This window comes from Dromiciops gliroides, chromosome 3, assembly GCF_019393635.1.
Source record: "Dromiciops gliroides isolate mDroGli1 chromosome 3, mDroGli1.pri, whole genome shotgun sequence".
NCBI classification, from domain to species: domain Eukaryota; kingdom Metazoa; phylum Chordata; class Mammalia; order Microbiotheria; family Microbiotheriidae; genus Dromiciops; species Dromiciops gliroides.
In genome coordinates, this window is record NC_057863.1 from 265,522,549 (window position 1) to 265,540,056 (window position 17,508).

General features: G+C 35.7%; 1 protein-coding gene across 4 annotated transcripts in view; it reads right to left on the bottom strand.

Moving 5' to 3' along the window:
* The window catches only part of KCNJ6 (potassium inwardly rectifying channel subfamily J member 6), a 202,976-nt gene extending 186,294 nt beyond the window's left edge, over nucleotides 1–16,682 (bottom strand). For 2 of the 4 annotated variants that reach the window (XM_043995911.1, XM_043995909.1), the window contains exons 1-2: nucleotides 16,555–16,682; nucleotides 16,261–16,351 (exon numbers count right to left, since the gene is read on the bottom strand). The gene's annotated coding sequence lies outside the window, so the exon portion shown is untranslated. Of the gene's footprint in view, nucleotides 1–15,987; nucleotides 16,043–16,260; nucleotides 16,477–16,554 lie in introns of those variants that run through there. The other 2 variants (XM_043995910.1, XM_043995912.1) reach the window with 2 other exon arrangements.
* Nucleotides 16,683–17,508: the final 826 nt, after the last annotated feature.

Here is a 17,508-nt window from a genome sequence, read left to right on the forward strand (position 1 = left end):
TGTATTCAATGAGCCTGGAAATGATATGAATAGCCAGAGCTTTTAATATCTTAAACAAACCTTGAAAATGCTTTCAATACCTTTTAAGGAAAAGTTAGCCTCAGTTGCATGGGGCCCAGTGTTTAGGATACTGGTCCCACCACAGGTGCCATTCAGAACTTGCCTATTTCTGTCAAGGGCACAACCATCCTTCTAGTCACCAAGTTTTGAAGCCTTGGAGTCATCTTCAATGTCTAACTCTCACCCCACATATTCAATCAGTTGGTGTCTTGTCAATTCCACCTCATATTCTTCCCCTTCTCTTACTTGTACAGGCATTACCCTGGTTCAGCATAAATCAAATCTTACCTGGACTCCTATTTGCTTTGTGCTTCTAAACCTTTTCATCCCTTCTCAAACTTCTCGTGGCTCCCTGCCCCCTTTCTCTGTCAACTGAGAACCTTGCTTCATATTTTATAGAAAAAAATTAAGGCTATTTGCTGTGAATTTGTACTTTCCCCCTCTTTCTTCATCTTCTATCACTCAGGTACCTTCTGCCACTATCTCCTCCTTTACCTTTGTCTCACATGATGAAATGGCCTTATTCTTTACTAAAGCTAACCCCTCCACTTGTTCAAGAAATTCCCCCCTCTCCAACAGATTGCCCCTTCTGTTATCACTACTCTTTCACTTATTTTCTCTTTTCTTGAGTACTGGCTCATTTCCCACTCCCTACAAACATGCCCATATCTCTCCTATCCTGAAAAGAACCTTTACTTGACTGATTGTTCCAACTCTGCTATCACCCTGTATCTCTTCTCCCCTGTGTTGCTAAACTTCTAGAAAAGGCTGTCCACAATAAGTATCTCTACTTTCTCTCACTCTCTTCATAGTTCCTGTAACGATTGGAATAACGCCACCTGCTGGATACTTACTGTAGAGGAGTTCTGCCCATGAAGGGAAGGTCTTTGAGGGCAAGACCAGGAGTCAGGAAGTGACGCGGGCTAGTGGGAGGAGGAAGGAAGAGACTGGCGCTCAGTCTCGCTCTCTTTCCTGAGGACGCTGGCGGAGAAGGGAGCTAAAAATGTGCTCTCCCTTTAATAGATAGAAATCTAGGCCTTTCTCTCTCTCTTTACCAAATTCTTGTTTTCCTTAATAAATGCTTAAAAGCCTAACTCTTGCTAAAGCTTATAATTTATTGGCGACCACTCATTAGATATTTTAGACAGTTTAGCTAGAATTTTAGCCCTTAACAGATGGCTGACCACGAAGAGGAAAGCTAACCCTCAGTCTTCTGATCTGCTGGTTGGGTAAGAAATTTCCCCTCCCTCTCCCTTTAACTGCTAAGTACTGGCGCACTGGCTGTGTTTTCCTTTAAATTTTTTCGAATGGACCTTTTAAACTCCCTAATTACCCTATTTTTGATTTTAGTCTGTTTAACCAGACAAATGGGGGATAAGATCATGTTAATGCTTTGTTTTTGTGGATTTTCTATTTTTCTTTTTATTTTTGTTAAAAGAGCCAGCAACTTACTCACACAAGGAAATATCACTCCCTCTCCCAACCATGCTTTTTCAGAGAAACCTGAAGAGATTCCTGCAGCTTTTCCCAATTCTAACACTAATTGTTGCTCTAATTTTGCATGCCTGGAGGCAATGACCCACCCTCTAGAAGTTTTTAATCCCCTAGCACCTGGAGGCAAAGTGGGGGAAGAGGAATCCAGGCCTGAGTTCAAAATCAAGCCTGATTCAAATTGCCCTGGTCCCTCCCCTCCTCTCCAGACCCCACCCTCTACTCCCCCCATGGCCAAGCCCATTGCTTCCCCTGCCCGGGAAGTCCAAAGATCTAATGCACATGCTCAACTTTCTCTAACTACATTTGCAGCTTCAGGCTCAGCCCTTCCCCAGCCTGGCTGTGCTTCTGAGACAACCTTAGAAAACCCTTTAAATTCCAGATATGCTCGTTTTGTTCATAATTTTGCTAACCTGCTTTTGTCTTTAATTAGTAATCTTATAAAGCATTTGTATGGTGAAAAGACTGACAGACAATATAGAGGGGTTAAAGAAGAAAAACTTAAGCCGAATAAGAATGACAATCATCAACATAGTTCAAGACTCCGCTTCTTTTGCCATGGAAGGGTATATATTTTACAGAAATGTAGAAGTAAGCAGCAAGGTATTGATATGAGTATTGGGGATTTTAGATATCGGAATCAAAAGTGTTCTGAATTCACTCAGAGTAATAGTATCAGTTCAGAGGTTACATAGGATTTCTATGCTATTATATATACATTTTGAAATTAATGGTATGGGTTTATTTTCATAGAGATTTTCATGCTTTTGAGATTGTGACTTATACTTAGTTTCTAAAACAAGGAGAATATTTGTAAAGCTTTTTATAGTCATATGATCAAGTTTATATTTTATAATACTCTTATTAATATTAAGTTCATATTCATTTAGATTTCCCTAGTTTGAATTTCATTGTCTTTTATTGTTCCGTGTGTATTTTTTTCTATTTATTCATCTCTCTAATTTTGAAACATTGCAAGATGGTTTTGATTTCATAATACAATGTTAATTCTAGGAGTATTGTGCTCCCATATTCTGAGTTGTTTGTTTTTGTTATTTTTTCTCAACTGATTATTTGATCAAACTCTTTAAAGCATTTCCCTAGCAAATTGGTTGCCATGGCAAGTGTAAATTGATTCTAGAAGTATTATTTTTGATAAGCATATTCCCAAAAAAAAAAAAAAAGAGGGGAACATTTGTAAAAGTTTTCTTTTTTCAAAAAAAAAAGTTCTTTGAGATTCTGTTGTGCTTTAACTTGTATTTAAGTATGTTCTGATTTTTCACAAAAGTAATTGTATACTAAGTAAAAAAAAAAGGGGTATTATTTGAAATTGTTGCATAATTATATATTGTGTTCTGAGTCAAGATGTATTCACATTTTTTGCAATCATTTATTATCCTCAATTTTTAAATCCATATGAGACTTGGATTATGGGAACTTATCATTTAAGACATTAATTGCCTTTATTCTGAGTTATCAGATGCCAGTTGGCCAAGATGCCATCCAATCACAAGAGGAATACATGCAAGAGCAGACACTGAACTGTCACATGAGGGGAGACATGCATGAAGTCAAGGTATGGCTGAGGGAATGGCTTTTGACAAATGTTGAGGTTGGATTCTCTTGGTTTAATATTTTATTCTCTTTTTCCCCACAATATTGTACAGATGGCTGGAAGTATTCATCCCACCCATCTCACTTCTACACCTGGCTTCTATGCTCCCTCCTATATGCCTGATGCCATGGACATCTCAATCCCATGCATCTGATTAAGTCTGACTCAGTTTCTTCCAATATGTTCGGTGGCATGGACATATATTCCATCCACCTATTTTAAGCCTGGCATACTGTATGGGCAGTACATATTGCTCAAGTGTGGGAATGCTCATATCCCATCATTTCTCTGTTCTTTTATGGTAACCCCCATAATTATCTCAGGTGTCATGATAAATACAGTGTTGAATTTGGCCTTGACACCTGTTACCAATTATATTAGATTTTTTAATTTCTCATAATGGCATGAGGATAATTAGGCAGATGATGCAAAAAGTGATGAAACAAAGATAAAAATTATTTTTAAAAATTAATATCGCAGCAATTGTCTTCTCAATTACCCTCCATAAGGGGGGACTATAGTAAGATTATAATTTTAAAGAATGTTTCAATTTTGTTTTATTATATGTTTCATGTGTAACAACTAAGATTCTGTATTCCCTTAGACATGTTTTTGAGAACTTTCATTGTTTGATTTGATTATTGACAAAGCTATTTTAAAGTTGTGTTAAGCTCAATTTTGTAGGAAGTTTTCCTGGCTGATTACCAGCATCCACACATCAACCCCTGAAAAGACTTCCATTCTACGACTACACCTAGAGGACATCTGAGAAAAGACTTTCAGAGACTTTAAATGAACAGTTTTGATTTGTTCTTTTTGTTGGTTTTTTTTCTCTTTCTGTTATAATATACACCATCTGTAACATGTATTCTCTGCAGAGGCCCTCCCTTTGCAAGACTAATGTCAAAGCGTCGGTTCATGAGGACAAAAAAAATCGCCCCTCTGGACAAAACTTTCCTCTCTTCCTTTTCTATATTGTTGTTCACATATTATTAGTTAGCAATAGTTATCATATTGTTTTTACTGTTCCGTCAAGGAAACATTTTGTTTCTTGAGGAACAACAGGGGGGACTGTAACGATTGGAATAACGCCACCTGCTGGATACTTACTGTAGAGGAGTTCTGCCCATGAAGGGAAGGTCTTTGAGGGCAAGACCAGGAGTCAGGAAGTGACGCGGGCTAGTGGGAGGAGGAAGGAAGAGACTGGCGCTCAGTCTCGCTCTCTTTCCTGAGGACGCTGGCGGAGAAGGGAGCTAAAAATGTGCTCTCCCTTTAATAGATAGAAATCTAGGCCTTTCTCTCTCTCTTTACCAAATTCTTGTTTTCCTTAATAAATGCTTAAAAGCCTAACTCTTGCTAAAGCTTATAATTTATTGGCGACCACTCATTAGATATTTTAGACAGTTTAGCTAGAATTTTAGCCCTTAACAGTTCCTTATAATTCAGCTTCTGACCTTATCCTTCACCTAAACTGTTCATTCCAAAGTTACTACTGATCTCTTAAGCCAATATAGTTGGGTGGTGACTAAGTTTGCTCTTTTTGTGATTAACTTGGACCCTGACATCCCTGCTATCTCTTGCTGTTTCCATCAAATTTTGTGACCTGACCCAAAAGGACTCTCAAAATAAGATCTCTGCATCTTAAGGCATGAACTGCCCAACCTAATTAGGATTTTGTCTCCATTAGGTCAAACATGTATGAAAATTGGAAAATATATAGATTTTACAAGTATCCAAATGTCCAGAATTGTATAAGCAAAACCTCAATGAGGATTGAATGTTATAATCATACACATAACGTTACAGAACAATTTCCAGGAGAATCATATAAATTCAAAGTAATATTTTAAATATTTGGCCAAATGGGTCAGTGTTGAGAATGTGGCTGGTTATTTTAAGAATGGTGTGCTGCATCCTAACTCTAGGTTTCACAACTTGATCTATAAATAGACATCACATTTATTCTAAAATCTGTTCATTAAGATTTAGTTTTCTAAAGAAATGATGCCATCAAAATTTCTCTTTATCCACAGGCTCATTTATGTAATCTTGCTCACCAATAACTGGATCTTTATGACTGTGGGAATGCTATATTGCATATGAAAATTTTGATTATAATCCATTCACTTGGAAAAAAAGGAGGCAACTAAACATTGCATAATTGAGAATATAAGTGCATTATTGTACCAGAGTCATACAGATTTGGGGCAATATTAAAGCAAATAGTTCTGGATGTAGACTCAGGAAGATAGGTTAAAAAATGTTTCTGACACCAGTTATGTGACAGTAGGCAAAGTGACTTAATCTTAGAGCCATAGTCTCTTCATCTATTAAATGGAAATCATAATATATGTAGTATATAACTCACAAGATTGCTATTACATTAGATAGCATATGTAAAAAGCCTTGCAAATGTTAAAGAACTACATGTAAATTATTATTGTACTATGTGACAATCCAGATCAAATGAATTTCATTGTATCTATTTCAACAACTTATATAAACAAAGCTATTTAGCCCTATTTAGATATTTTAGTATTCATAAAAAATTAGGTAAGTGAATCAATGATAAGACTGTATCTGTAATAGTGCAAATATTTAGTCACCTCTATTCATTTTCACAGAGTTTCAAGTCATCAATCAGTCAATGATTCAAAAACACAGGCAAACTAGTTAGTATTGGATAGACAGAAATCAGATGAGTTAGCATTTGGAGAAATAAGAATCTCTTTTCTAAAAATTGCTTTCACATTTCTGGTCCAAAAGAAATAATAGGATCATATAATCTAGGGTTGGAAGAGACTTCATAAGTCATCTATTCCAACCTCTTAATTTTATTTTTTTCAAATACATTATTTATCCATTTTTAAACATTAAAAAACTTGAGTTCTGAATTCTCTTCCTCCCTCCCATTCCCTCTATCACCTATTGTGAAGGCAAGAAATATGTTATCAATTTTATAACCACACAAAACATATTTCCATGTTAGGCATATTGGAAAAAACCCCAAGAAAAATAAAATTTAAAAATTATGCTTCATTCTGTATTCAGAATCCCATCAGTTCTTTCTCTAGAGGTGCACAACATTTTTCATAATAACTCCATCAGAATTATCTTGGATCACTGTATTTATCAGAATAGCTAAGTCATGCACATAAGATCACTGTACCATATTATTGTTGTTACTAATTGTAATGTTCTGATTCTACTCATTTCATTTTGTATTCATTCCTAAAAGTCATTTCTTATAGCACAACAGTAATGTATCACAATCATATATGAAAACTTGTTCAATCATTCCCTAACTGATGGGCATTCCCTCAATTTCCAATTCTTTGCCACCACAAAAAGGGCTGGTAGAAATATTTTCTATAAATAAGTTCTTTTCCTTTTCCTTTGATATCTTTGGGATACAGATCTATTAGTGGTATTGCTCAGTCAAAGAGTATGCACAGTTTTTTTAGCACTTTGAGCATGGTTCCAAATTACTTTCCAGAATGGATGAATCAGTTTAGTGTCCCTATTTTCCTTCATCTCCTCCAACATTTGTCATTTTCCTTTTGTCATATTATCCTGATAGGTGTGAGCTGGTACCTCTGTGGTTTTTTAAATTGAATTTTTCTAATCAAGTGATTTAGAGACTTTTTTCACGATAATAGATAGCTTTGATTACTTCTGGCAAAAAAACCCAAAACCTTCTGAAAACTGCCTGTTTGTATCCTTTGACAATTTATCAATTGAGAATAACTTGTATTCTTTAAAAAATATTATATATATAATTACATTAAAAACAATTAGTATTTTTTTTAATTTTGAGTTCCAAATTCTTTCTGTTTATCAGTTTAGTTTATTACTTCATTATCAATCATACTTTTTGATATAAAGTAGTTTTCCTGAATATTTCTTTTAATTAAATCTGTTGTAGGTTTAACCTTGTCTGAGATCATGATTGCTACACCTGATTTTTATTTTTACATCAACTCAAGAATAAAAATTCTACTCCATCCCTTTCTTTTTTACTCTATGTATATCTCTCATTTTAAAATGTATAAACAATATATTGTCAGATTCTGATTTTTGAATCCATTTTGCTGTTTCCATATTATGGGTGAGTTATACCATTCACACTAAAAGTTATAATTATTAGTTGTATATTTCCCTCCATCCTATTTTTTCTGTTTATCTCCTCTCACTTTTTTTTTTTAACCCTATCTCTCTTAGAAGTCTAATTTCTGACCACTGGATCCTTAATCCTTACACCCTTCTGAGTCCCTCCCTTATTCTATCCCTTGCCCTCCAATTTCTTAATCTGCATACTTTTCTAAGAGTACCTTATCCTATCCCCTTGCCCTCTGTAAGTTAAGAATATTTTTATACCTAACTAGATGTATATATTATTCACTCAGTTACTGGTTATAAGTCACTCAGGAGCTGCGGCTCCCTTATCGGACTGCACAGCCACACCGTGGCCTGTGGCTCTTCAAGGTGCTGATCCATGGTCATCCACGACTGGTGGGGGCCTACTACTACCCACACTCCTCCCAATGCTCACCTCTACTGTAACAGTTCTTCCATTCATGCCTCTTTTGTATGAAGTAATTTCCTCCATTTCACTTCTCCATACCCAATTTTATTTTTTAGGATCATACCATCATGATCAATTAAACCCTAAGACTTCCATCTATGAACTACCTTAGTAATGAAAACATTCTTAAGAGGGAAAATATCATTTTCCCATATAAGAAGTGAACAGTTTAACCTTATTAAATTCCTTATGATTAGTCTTTCATGTTTACTTATCTTTCTCTTGGTTCCTGTATTTGTAATTAAAATTTTCTGTTAAGTTCTGGTCTGGTTTAAATTCTTTCTTCCTAGTGTCTTATAATATTTTCTCCTTGACCTGGGAGCTTTGAAACTTAGTTATAATGTTCATGTGAGTTTTCATTTTGGGTTATCTTTCAGGTTTTAATCAGTAGATTAAAAATATTTTAGCCTCCAACCTAGAACTTCAGCACAATTTTCCTTAAATATTTCTTGAAGTAATAGTGTCTATACTCTTTTTTGATCATGACTTTCATGTAGTCCAACAATTCTTATATTATCTCTCCTTGATCTGTTTTACAGGTTAGTTGTTTTTCTAATTAGATATTTCATGGTCTCTTCTATTTTTTATAGTTTTTTATTTTGTTTTATTATTTTTGTGATGTCTCATGAAATCGTTAGTTTCCCCTTGCCCAATCCTATTTTTTTAAGGAATTATCTTCTTGCATAAGTTTTTGTATCTTTTTCTAATTGGTTGGGGTTTTTTTTTCATAATTTTCTTGGATTATTCTTATTTTTTCCTAAATTTCCCCAACCTTTCTTATTTGATTTTAAAGTCATTTTCAAGCTCTTTGAAGAACTCTTTTTGAACTTGTGACCATTTTATATTTTTCTTTGAAGCTTTACAAGTAGCAGTTTTAAATTAATTGTTTTCTGAGTTTGAACCTTGATCTTTTCTATCACTACTGTGTCTGCAGTCAGATTCTTTTGCTGCTGTTAACTGAATTTTTAAAAACAGTCCATTTCTTGGCTGTTTATTTTATGTTAGGGTCAGGCTCTGCTTTCAGGGTGTGAGGGATAATTTATCAGGTTTCTAGTTTTTCATGCTATTTTTTTTCTGAGGTCTATCTAGAAGACTTTGACTTTTTGGTTCTTCCAATGTTCTATGATCCAAGGCCAGTTGTGGTCACTGCTCCTCTGGCTTAATCCTTGACCTGTGAGTGGGCTCAGATACTTCTCTTCACCTCTGAGCCATAACCAAATCCAATACCTGCAGTCTTTCTAGCTGCCACAAGCATCAGGTCACCACTCTGACATGGAACCAAAACCAGGGACTCTGCTGTCTTATAAGTGATCACATGATACCATAGGTAAATTAGGAGAAGGAATAGTCTACCTTTCAGATCTGTGGAAAGGAGAACAGTTTATGACCAAACAAGAGATAGAGAATATTATGAAATGCAAAATGGATGATTTTGATTACATTAAATTAAAAAGGTTTTGTACAAACAGAAGCAATGCACCCCAAATTAGAAGGGATGCAGAAAGCGGGGAAACAATTTTTATGGCCAGTACTTCTGATAAAGGCCTCCTTTCTAAAATATATAGGGAACTAAATCAAATTTGTAAGAATCCAAGTCATTCCCCAATTGAGAAATGGTCAAAGGATATGAACAGGCAGTTTTCTGATGAAGAAATTAAAGCTATATTTTTCCATATGAAAAATTGCTCTAAATCACTATTGATTAGAGAGATGCAAATTAAAACAACTATGAGGTACCACCTGACACCTATCAGATTGGCTAATATGACAAAAAAAGGAAAATAATAAATACTGGAGAAGCTGTGGAAAAATTGGAACACTAATGCATTGTTGGTGGAGCTGTGAACTGATCCAACCATTCTGGAGAGCAGTTTGGAAAGCTGTGCATACCCTTTGACCCAGCAATACCACTTTTGGGTCTTTTTCCCAAAGAGATCATAAAAAAGGGAAAAGGACCAACATGTACAAAAATATTTATAGCTGCTCTTTATGTGGTGGCAAGGAGTTGGAAATTGAGGGGTTGCCCATCAATTGGGGAATGGCTGAACAAGTTGTGGTATATGAATGTAATGGAATTCTATTGTGCTGTAAGAAATGATGAGCAGGAGGAGTTCAGAGAAACTTGGAAGGACTTGCATGAACTGATGATGAGTGAGATGAGCAGAACCAGAAGAACATTATAAACAGTATTATCAACATTATGTGTTTATCAACTGTGATAGATTAGATTCTTCTCAGCAATACAATGGTACAAGAAAGTCCCAAAGGACTCATGATGGAAAAAGCTCTCCAAATCCAGAAAAGAAAAAAAAAAGAACTGTGGAATATGGATGCTGATTGAACCATAGTATTCATTTGTTTTTGGTGCTGGTTTTTTTTTTTTGAGGTTTTTCTTTTTTGCTCTGATTCTTCTCTTATAACATGACTAATGCAGAAAAAAAGTGACCACAACCATGAGGGTTCTGCCTTTCTCCTACCACATTCAGCTCTCACTGGCTGTGCTCACTCCTTTTGCCCACAGCTACACTCTGGGACAGCATCTGGTCAATGCATCTGGATCCTATATCCAGTGTCAGTGAAGGGTCCCCCCAACCTTACTCTGATCAGCCTCTAGATCCTCATACCATTAATAGGGTGAAAGTTCCCAAAGCTTCAAGTACTACAGACCTACAGAGATTTCCTTCCCACCCCTCCTACCTGGAGCTTGCCAGAACATTACCCTGGTTGGTCATATCTTTCCTAACATCCTTTTAAGTTATCTTAACTGGAATGACTGTTTTATCTGACTTTTCATTATTTCTGATGCTCTAAAAACACTTTAAAATGTTATTTTTAGTTGGTTGTGGGGGGAATTTGGGAGAGCCAGGTAATTTCCTGTCTTATTCCACCATCTTCCCACAATTCCTTCCTGGGAATTTTTTTCTTAGAGAACTAAGTTATGGCTTGTTAAATTTTTTTCTAAGATGGGGTTATTTAAGCATTCTACTTCCTCTTTTATTAATCTAGGTAATCTATATTTTTAAGTATTCATCCATTTCACTTAGATTGTTAGATTTCTTGGCATATAATTGGGCAAAATAGCTCCTAATAATTGTTGTAGTTTAATCTTCAAGGATGGTGCATTCACCTTTTTCATTTTGGATACCAGTAATTTTGCTTTCTTCTTTTAAAATTTTTAACACTAAATTAATGAATGGTTTATCTCTTTTATTATTTTTTCATGAAATCAATTCCTAGTTTTATTTATTAAGTTAGTGGTTTTCTTACTTTCAATTTTATTAATATCACCTTTGATTTTCATGATTTCCAATTTGGTGTTAACTGGGGATTTTAAATTTATTCTTTTTTCTAGGTTTTTTTTAGTTACATGTCCAATTCATTGATCTCTTTTTACTCTGTTATAGTGATATAAGTTTTTAGAGATATAAACTTTCCCTTAAGTACTGTTTCCATACATTTTAGTATGTTGTCATATTATTGTCATTCTCTTTAATGAAATTACTGATTACTTCTATGATTTGTTCTTTGATCCACTCATTTTTAGTTTACAATTTATTTTTAATCTGTTTCCACAACCTTTTATTCAATGTAATTTTATTGCATTATAATTGGAAATCATGTATTTAATATTTCTACTTTTATACATTGGGTTGTGAGGTTTTTATACCCTAATACATGGTTACTTTTTGTGAAAGTGCTATGTACACTGAGAAAAAGGTATCACCCTTTCTATTCCCATTTGATTTTTTTCAGAGATCTATCACATATGACTTTTTAAAAGTTCCATTTATCTTAACTTTTTCTTATTTATTTTATAGTTAGATTTATCTTGTTGTTAGAGGGGAATTTTGAGGTCCCCCATAAGTATAACTCTACTGTCTATTTTTTCCTTTAACTCTTTTAATTTTTTTGAAAAAGAATTTGAATGCTATGCCATGTGGTGCATGTATATTTAGTATTGATATTACTTCATTGCCTACGGTACCTTTTAGGAAAATGTAGTTTCTCTGCTTCTTTCTTTTTTTGTAAATAGTCTTATTTTTTCCAATTACATGTAAACATAGTTTTTAACATTCTTTTTTTAAATAAGATTTTGAGTTCCAATTTTTTTTCTCCCTCTCTTCTATCCTACCTCCTCAAGACAACAAGCAATCTGATCAATAGGTTATACATGTGTAATCATGTAAATGTATTTCCACATTAGTTATGTTGTGGAAGAAGAAACAGAACAAAAGAGAAAAGTCACAGAAAACAAAAAAAAAGGGAAAAGAGTTTGCTTCAATCTGCATTCAGACTCCATAGTTTTTTCTCTGGATGTGGATAGCATTTTCTGTCATGAGTCTTTTGGAATTGTCTTGAATCATTGTATTGCTGAGAAGAGCTAAGTTAACCATAGTTGTCCTTATCTCTTTGAATTAGGCTTTTTTTTACTTTTACTTTGTCTGAGATCATGATTGCTATGTGTGCTTTTTTCCCCCTACCTGGATGAAGCATAATAGATTCTGCTCCAGTCCCTTATTTTCTTAGTCTCTGTGTGTCTCTCTGTTTCAAGTGTTTTTTGTAAAAAACATGCTTTTGGATTCTGCTTTCTAATCCATTTTGCTATCTCTTCCACTTTATGGGTGAGTTTGTCCCATTCACATCCACATCCACAAACCAACCCCTTCCTATAAAAACAAACAAACAACTGAGGCCCAAGATGATAAATTGATTTGTCCAATGGTCAACTTGCTAACAATTATCAGAAACTGGATTTGAAATGAGCTCTTTTTGTTCTAAAGTCAATACTCTTTCCCCTATACCATTTAGTTTTCAGAGCTAATGTTCCAAGATAGTACAGAGATTATGTATATCATAACACTTTTCATGGGTTCAAACCTTTGTAGGAGTAATTTTTATTATTTCATGCAAAGATATTTATTTTTTAATATTTTAAAATTTAGTTTCTACTGAAATAAAATAATTTTCTTTTTCTTTTTCCCAAACTTATTTATTATTATTATTACTACTACTACTACAACACACACTCAACAACAACAACAACAACAACATTTATTGGTTTTTTGACTTATCTACCTAGGACTGGACACTATATAATTCTTAATTCAATCTAAGATGGCATTAAAATTGTGGCCAACTGTATTACAGTCGGTGTCTTTCTTTACCTGTTAAATGAAATGATATGCAGTTCTGTGCAGCTGTGGATTTAGAATACTATATCTGATGCTCTGTCAAAAACTTAGTTAAAATTGACTATATACACCATTCCAGAGATCAACCAATTTAGAAGGTATAAGAAGAGAGACTGGACTTGACATTTCACTGATTTCTTGTACATTTTGATATTTTTTTAAATTTTAAAATTAATTAATTTATTTTTTGTTGAGGCAATTGGGGTTAAGTGACTTGCCCAGGGTCACACAGCTAGTAAGTGTCAAGTGTCTGAGGCCGCATTTGAACTCAGGTCCTCCTGAATCCAAGGCCAGTGCTCTATCCACTGTGCCACCTAGCTGCCCCTTGATATTGTTAATTAAGCATCACTTTTCTCTCTTTCAAAATACTAAGTAAACCAAAAGCTGCATAAAGTGGATTTGTTCTTTTGTTTACAACGATCAATCTAGCATTTGCTCTCCACTCCATTTACCTATACTTTGACTTGCATGTCCCTTAAATAACTAAACTAATCCTATGCTTTCCATTAGTCACTAGAAATGCCTGAATTTGTATAAACTTGTATAAACTTTAACAACCTGTTTTCCTAAGCAATAAGTTATTTAATGGTACTTTTTTTCAAAGCTAGCAATCATAACAAAAGACTTGGGCATGCTTTTAAAGTTACTGCTTTAAACTGGACTTGATGCTTCCTATATTTCATATGCATAATAATTTGAAAAACAATCATAACATTAACAGTTGAAAAACAGGGCCACAAAAATCTAAATCAAAATTGTTTACATGGAGATAATACACACCAATTAAAGGCTCTTCAATAAGTGAACACTCTTAAGAAGTTTTACAGTTTCCTTGGTATTTCTAAGCAGTCATGGAACTTTTATGTATGAGAATAACTTTCTAAGCAATGCTGTACAAAACACAGTTAAAATCTAAACTATGCCTCCTAACACTTGAATGTTCCTCTGGAGGTGTTTTTCTTGGAAATGAGCTTCTACCTATCTGCACTACATTTCCTTAATTTCTTTCAATCACATGGGAAATAGGAAAGGAGGAAGGAGAAAGAGTAATATCCAGATAAAATATGAATGTTGTTAACAATTCAAGGAGCTACTATCAACTATCCCTTTACCCTTCCAATTCTCAGAGCATTGAAGATTAAGGACCTTTATCAGATTCTTGTGGTTGGCAGCTTGAGGTTATCATTGACTATTCCCTCATTAATACACTTTTTCCTTCTAGGTATTGGCATCTTTATGGTTGATTTAGCATTTTTTTCAGGATCAATCAGCACATATACCATTTTCCTTCTCTACCCTGTCACAGAGCCCCAAACATGACTATTATCTGTCCACTGCTGACCCGGGTGCTGCAACAGTACCCTTCTGCCATCTGTATGAAAACAGTTAAAAAGAGAAACTAGAGACCATAAAATGAACTGATGATTTATACAAGCTTGTGGGACTTGGTTTAAACACCCCAACTCTCGGGTCAGGCTTCTGATCTTCATGTTTTCCCCCGGGGACAAACTATTTATTTAATTATTTGATATCACATTGTTCTCGATTTTTAACTACTCTGATGCATAGCTGGGTAAGAAAGTAATCATTTGCAAGCTCTTTGGCTACTATGATAATCAGATTCCCTCATTGCATACAGGCATTGACATTTTTTTTTTCCTTTTCGTAGAGTGATCAGAAAAGACTTCAAGAACCAGATCTACTCTTCTACTTAGCTTGTTGACATCAGAGAAACTGCCTGTGCTCTAGCCATGGTGCTGAAACAAGAAACACTGTCCCCTAAAAAACATCAAAGCTCACAGGCAATGTTTAAAGCCCTGCAGGGGCCAGCCAAACTCGGAGCTTCACCTCTTGTATTTTTGTTAAGTGTCAGTGAGACATGGAGAGAAGAGGACTTTGCATGCCTTTATTTATTTATTTGCCAAATGCTAGGAAAGTTTTGTTCTGTATTTCCCATGTAATTGGAGCTATTTCCCCAATCTCTTCCCCACCTCCTCCCCCACCAGTCGTCATGGTGATACAGAGCTCAAGACAAAATGGGCAAAGCTTAGTTAACACAGCCCTGAGAACACTGAGTCTTGCCTTTCTAAATAGCTCATTTGCTCCCTACTGAGCAGCAATCTTCCACTTCCTTTTCAGTCAGAAAAAGAAAAATAGAAATGGAAATGGTCTATATATTTACATGATGTTTTATTACATCATATAATATCATGCTTTCTGGGAATCTATCCTACTTTTATGAATAGCAATAGTCAGTCTACTAAAGTAACAGAAATCTCCCTCCACGACAATAGAAATGGTTTGGATTATTTAAAAATGTTGCATTTATGACCAGTTCCTTTCCCTAACATTTTCATTTCTAGTACAGTGAAGATATCTTCCCCATGAATTTGAACTCCAGACAGCTTTGTACTGACAGTCTTCCATGGATTTTTAAGTGGCCCTTTTTAATCCTGCTGGTATGAAATTATTAAATTGTGTAATTTTAGTAAAGGGTGATTCCAAGAGGACGCTTAGCATCTGCAAGGAGACAGAAACTGTTCACTTCCTCATCCTCCCCCCCCTCTCCCCCCCCCCCCCCCCCCCCCCCCCCCCCCCCGCAAGAAATGGCACAAACAGCTAATTTTATCTGAAGGATTTTTTAGATACATGGTTGATTTGTCTGGCTTTCAGGGAAATGCTAGTTGTTGTTGTTTTTTTTTTAATCTTTAACAATTAGCAATAGCATGCTACATATTGTCTTTACTGCATGATACCAGTTAATGATTCTCTCTCTCTCTCTCTCTCTCTCTCTCTCTCTCTCTCTCTCTCTCTCTCTCTCTCTCTCTCTCTCTCTCTCACACACACACACACACACACACACACACACACACACACACACACACACACACTTCTTCCTCCACCTCCTTCTGAGGAAGAATAGGCAGGATTTTAAAGTCACTTTTCTGGTTACGAAATAAAAAACACAACATGCAGTCCCTGAATTTAGTCCTTGTACTCAGCCTTTTCCAAACCATATCGAAATATCTTTAAAATCATTTTACCAGATTTCTTTGAATTCATCACATACAGCCCCTTTCTCTGACCTCCCTCTCTTGTGGAGTTTTCAGTTGCTTACAAAAACCGCAGGAAACAGATTTCCCTCATGTTATATAACTGGCTTCCCCCTTGCCTTTATGTTTCGGTCACCATATTTCTCACCAGAGAAGAAAATGCATACAGTGGCATAGCCCAGAGAATGGTAGCTACCGAACTGAATGTCTTGTACAGATTTGCACAAGCTTGTTATCTTTGAACAACTACCTATTTTGGCTTACCTATTGTGGAAAGACAGGATTCATTCAATCATGTTCTTCCTTGTTAGTAGAGAATAGCATTAATGGTTGATGATTATTCACGAAAGGATAGCTTGCAAAAAAAAAAGGGGGAAAAAAGAATCAGATGGCAAATTTTTACATCATCCCTCAGAGGTTGGCAGAAGGCTCTCTCCTCTTCGCTGTTCACCCAGCTCAGACTCCAGGTTTCCGTTTCCCTCTGATCCTCCCCCAACCCTCCGTTCTCCTCCCTCCGCACCCTCCCCCCCACCCCGCTTCCACCTCATCTCTCCCAACCTTTGCAGCCAGGTGCTGCCGTTTTCAAATCAATCCACTTTGCTAAGGGCAGAGTAAAACGCTAATAGGAGAGTGGATTGGGGCTGCAGAGCTGAAGGAACGGTGTAGAGGCGTATGTTTGGGGTAAGGTGAGGTCACGAAAGGGTGTGTGTGGGGGGAGTATACAGAAGTGTAATCTAAATCTCAGGCACACAAAAAAGTGATAGTAATACTCAGGGGGATGTTATAAAATCCGCAAATTCAGTGAATACTACTCAGTATCAGTGAGGTAGTTCAGTGGTATCTCGAATTATTACTTTAATACTGCCCCAGCGATAAAACTTGTCACAGCGCCACGTGCCGGGGAAAAGTTGGTACAACAATAGACATTCAGGGAGGAGGGAAAAGGTGAAGATTGTCACCCATTTCACTACCCAACCTTTCCCAGAGCACTCCCCCCACTCCCTTTTGAAGCCATTTAAAAAAAAAACTTTGGTGTTTCTATACCACCCCACCTTCCTCCTTACAAAAGGTTGATTAGCTATATCAGAAAAAACCTTCTTTATTCCAGTTACAGAATGAATTCATTAGGGAAAATTGTCTGGAGAGAGGGAGAGGAGGAAGTCCTCAGGGACTGCTTTTTTTTTTTTTTGTATGTATGTTCTAAGCACTATAACTTTAATAAAATCTCCAGGGAAATGAATTGGAAGTGGAGGAAAAGTCTTAACAGTGGAAGAACTCAAGCAAGTTCAGTCTCAACTTGAATGAGTGGAGACATCACATTTTCATTCCCTGCAAGGGTGGTGCTAGCTAGTGAGTAGCAAGTGAGTAGCTACCTTTCTATAATCGTAACCAAGACATTTTATAAATCTCTTCCTAGTCATGTGAACTTTTTTGTTCTGCATAGGAGTGGGGTGGGGAATGTATAAAGTATACGAATGTTGTTTCTTTCTACCAATCCATCATGTGGCTTCA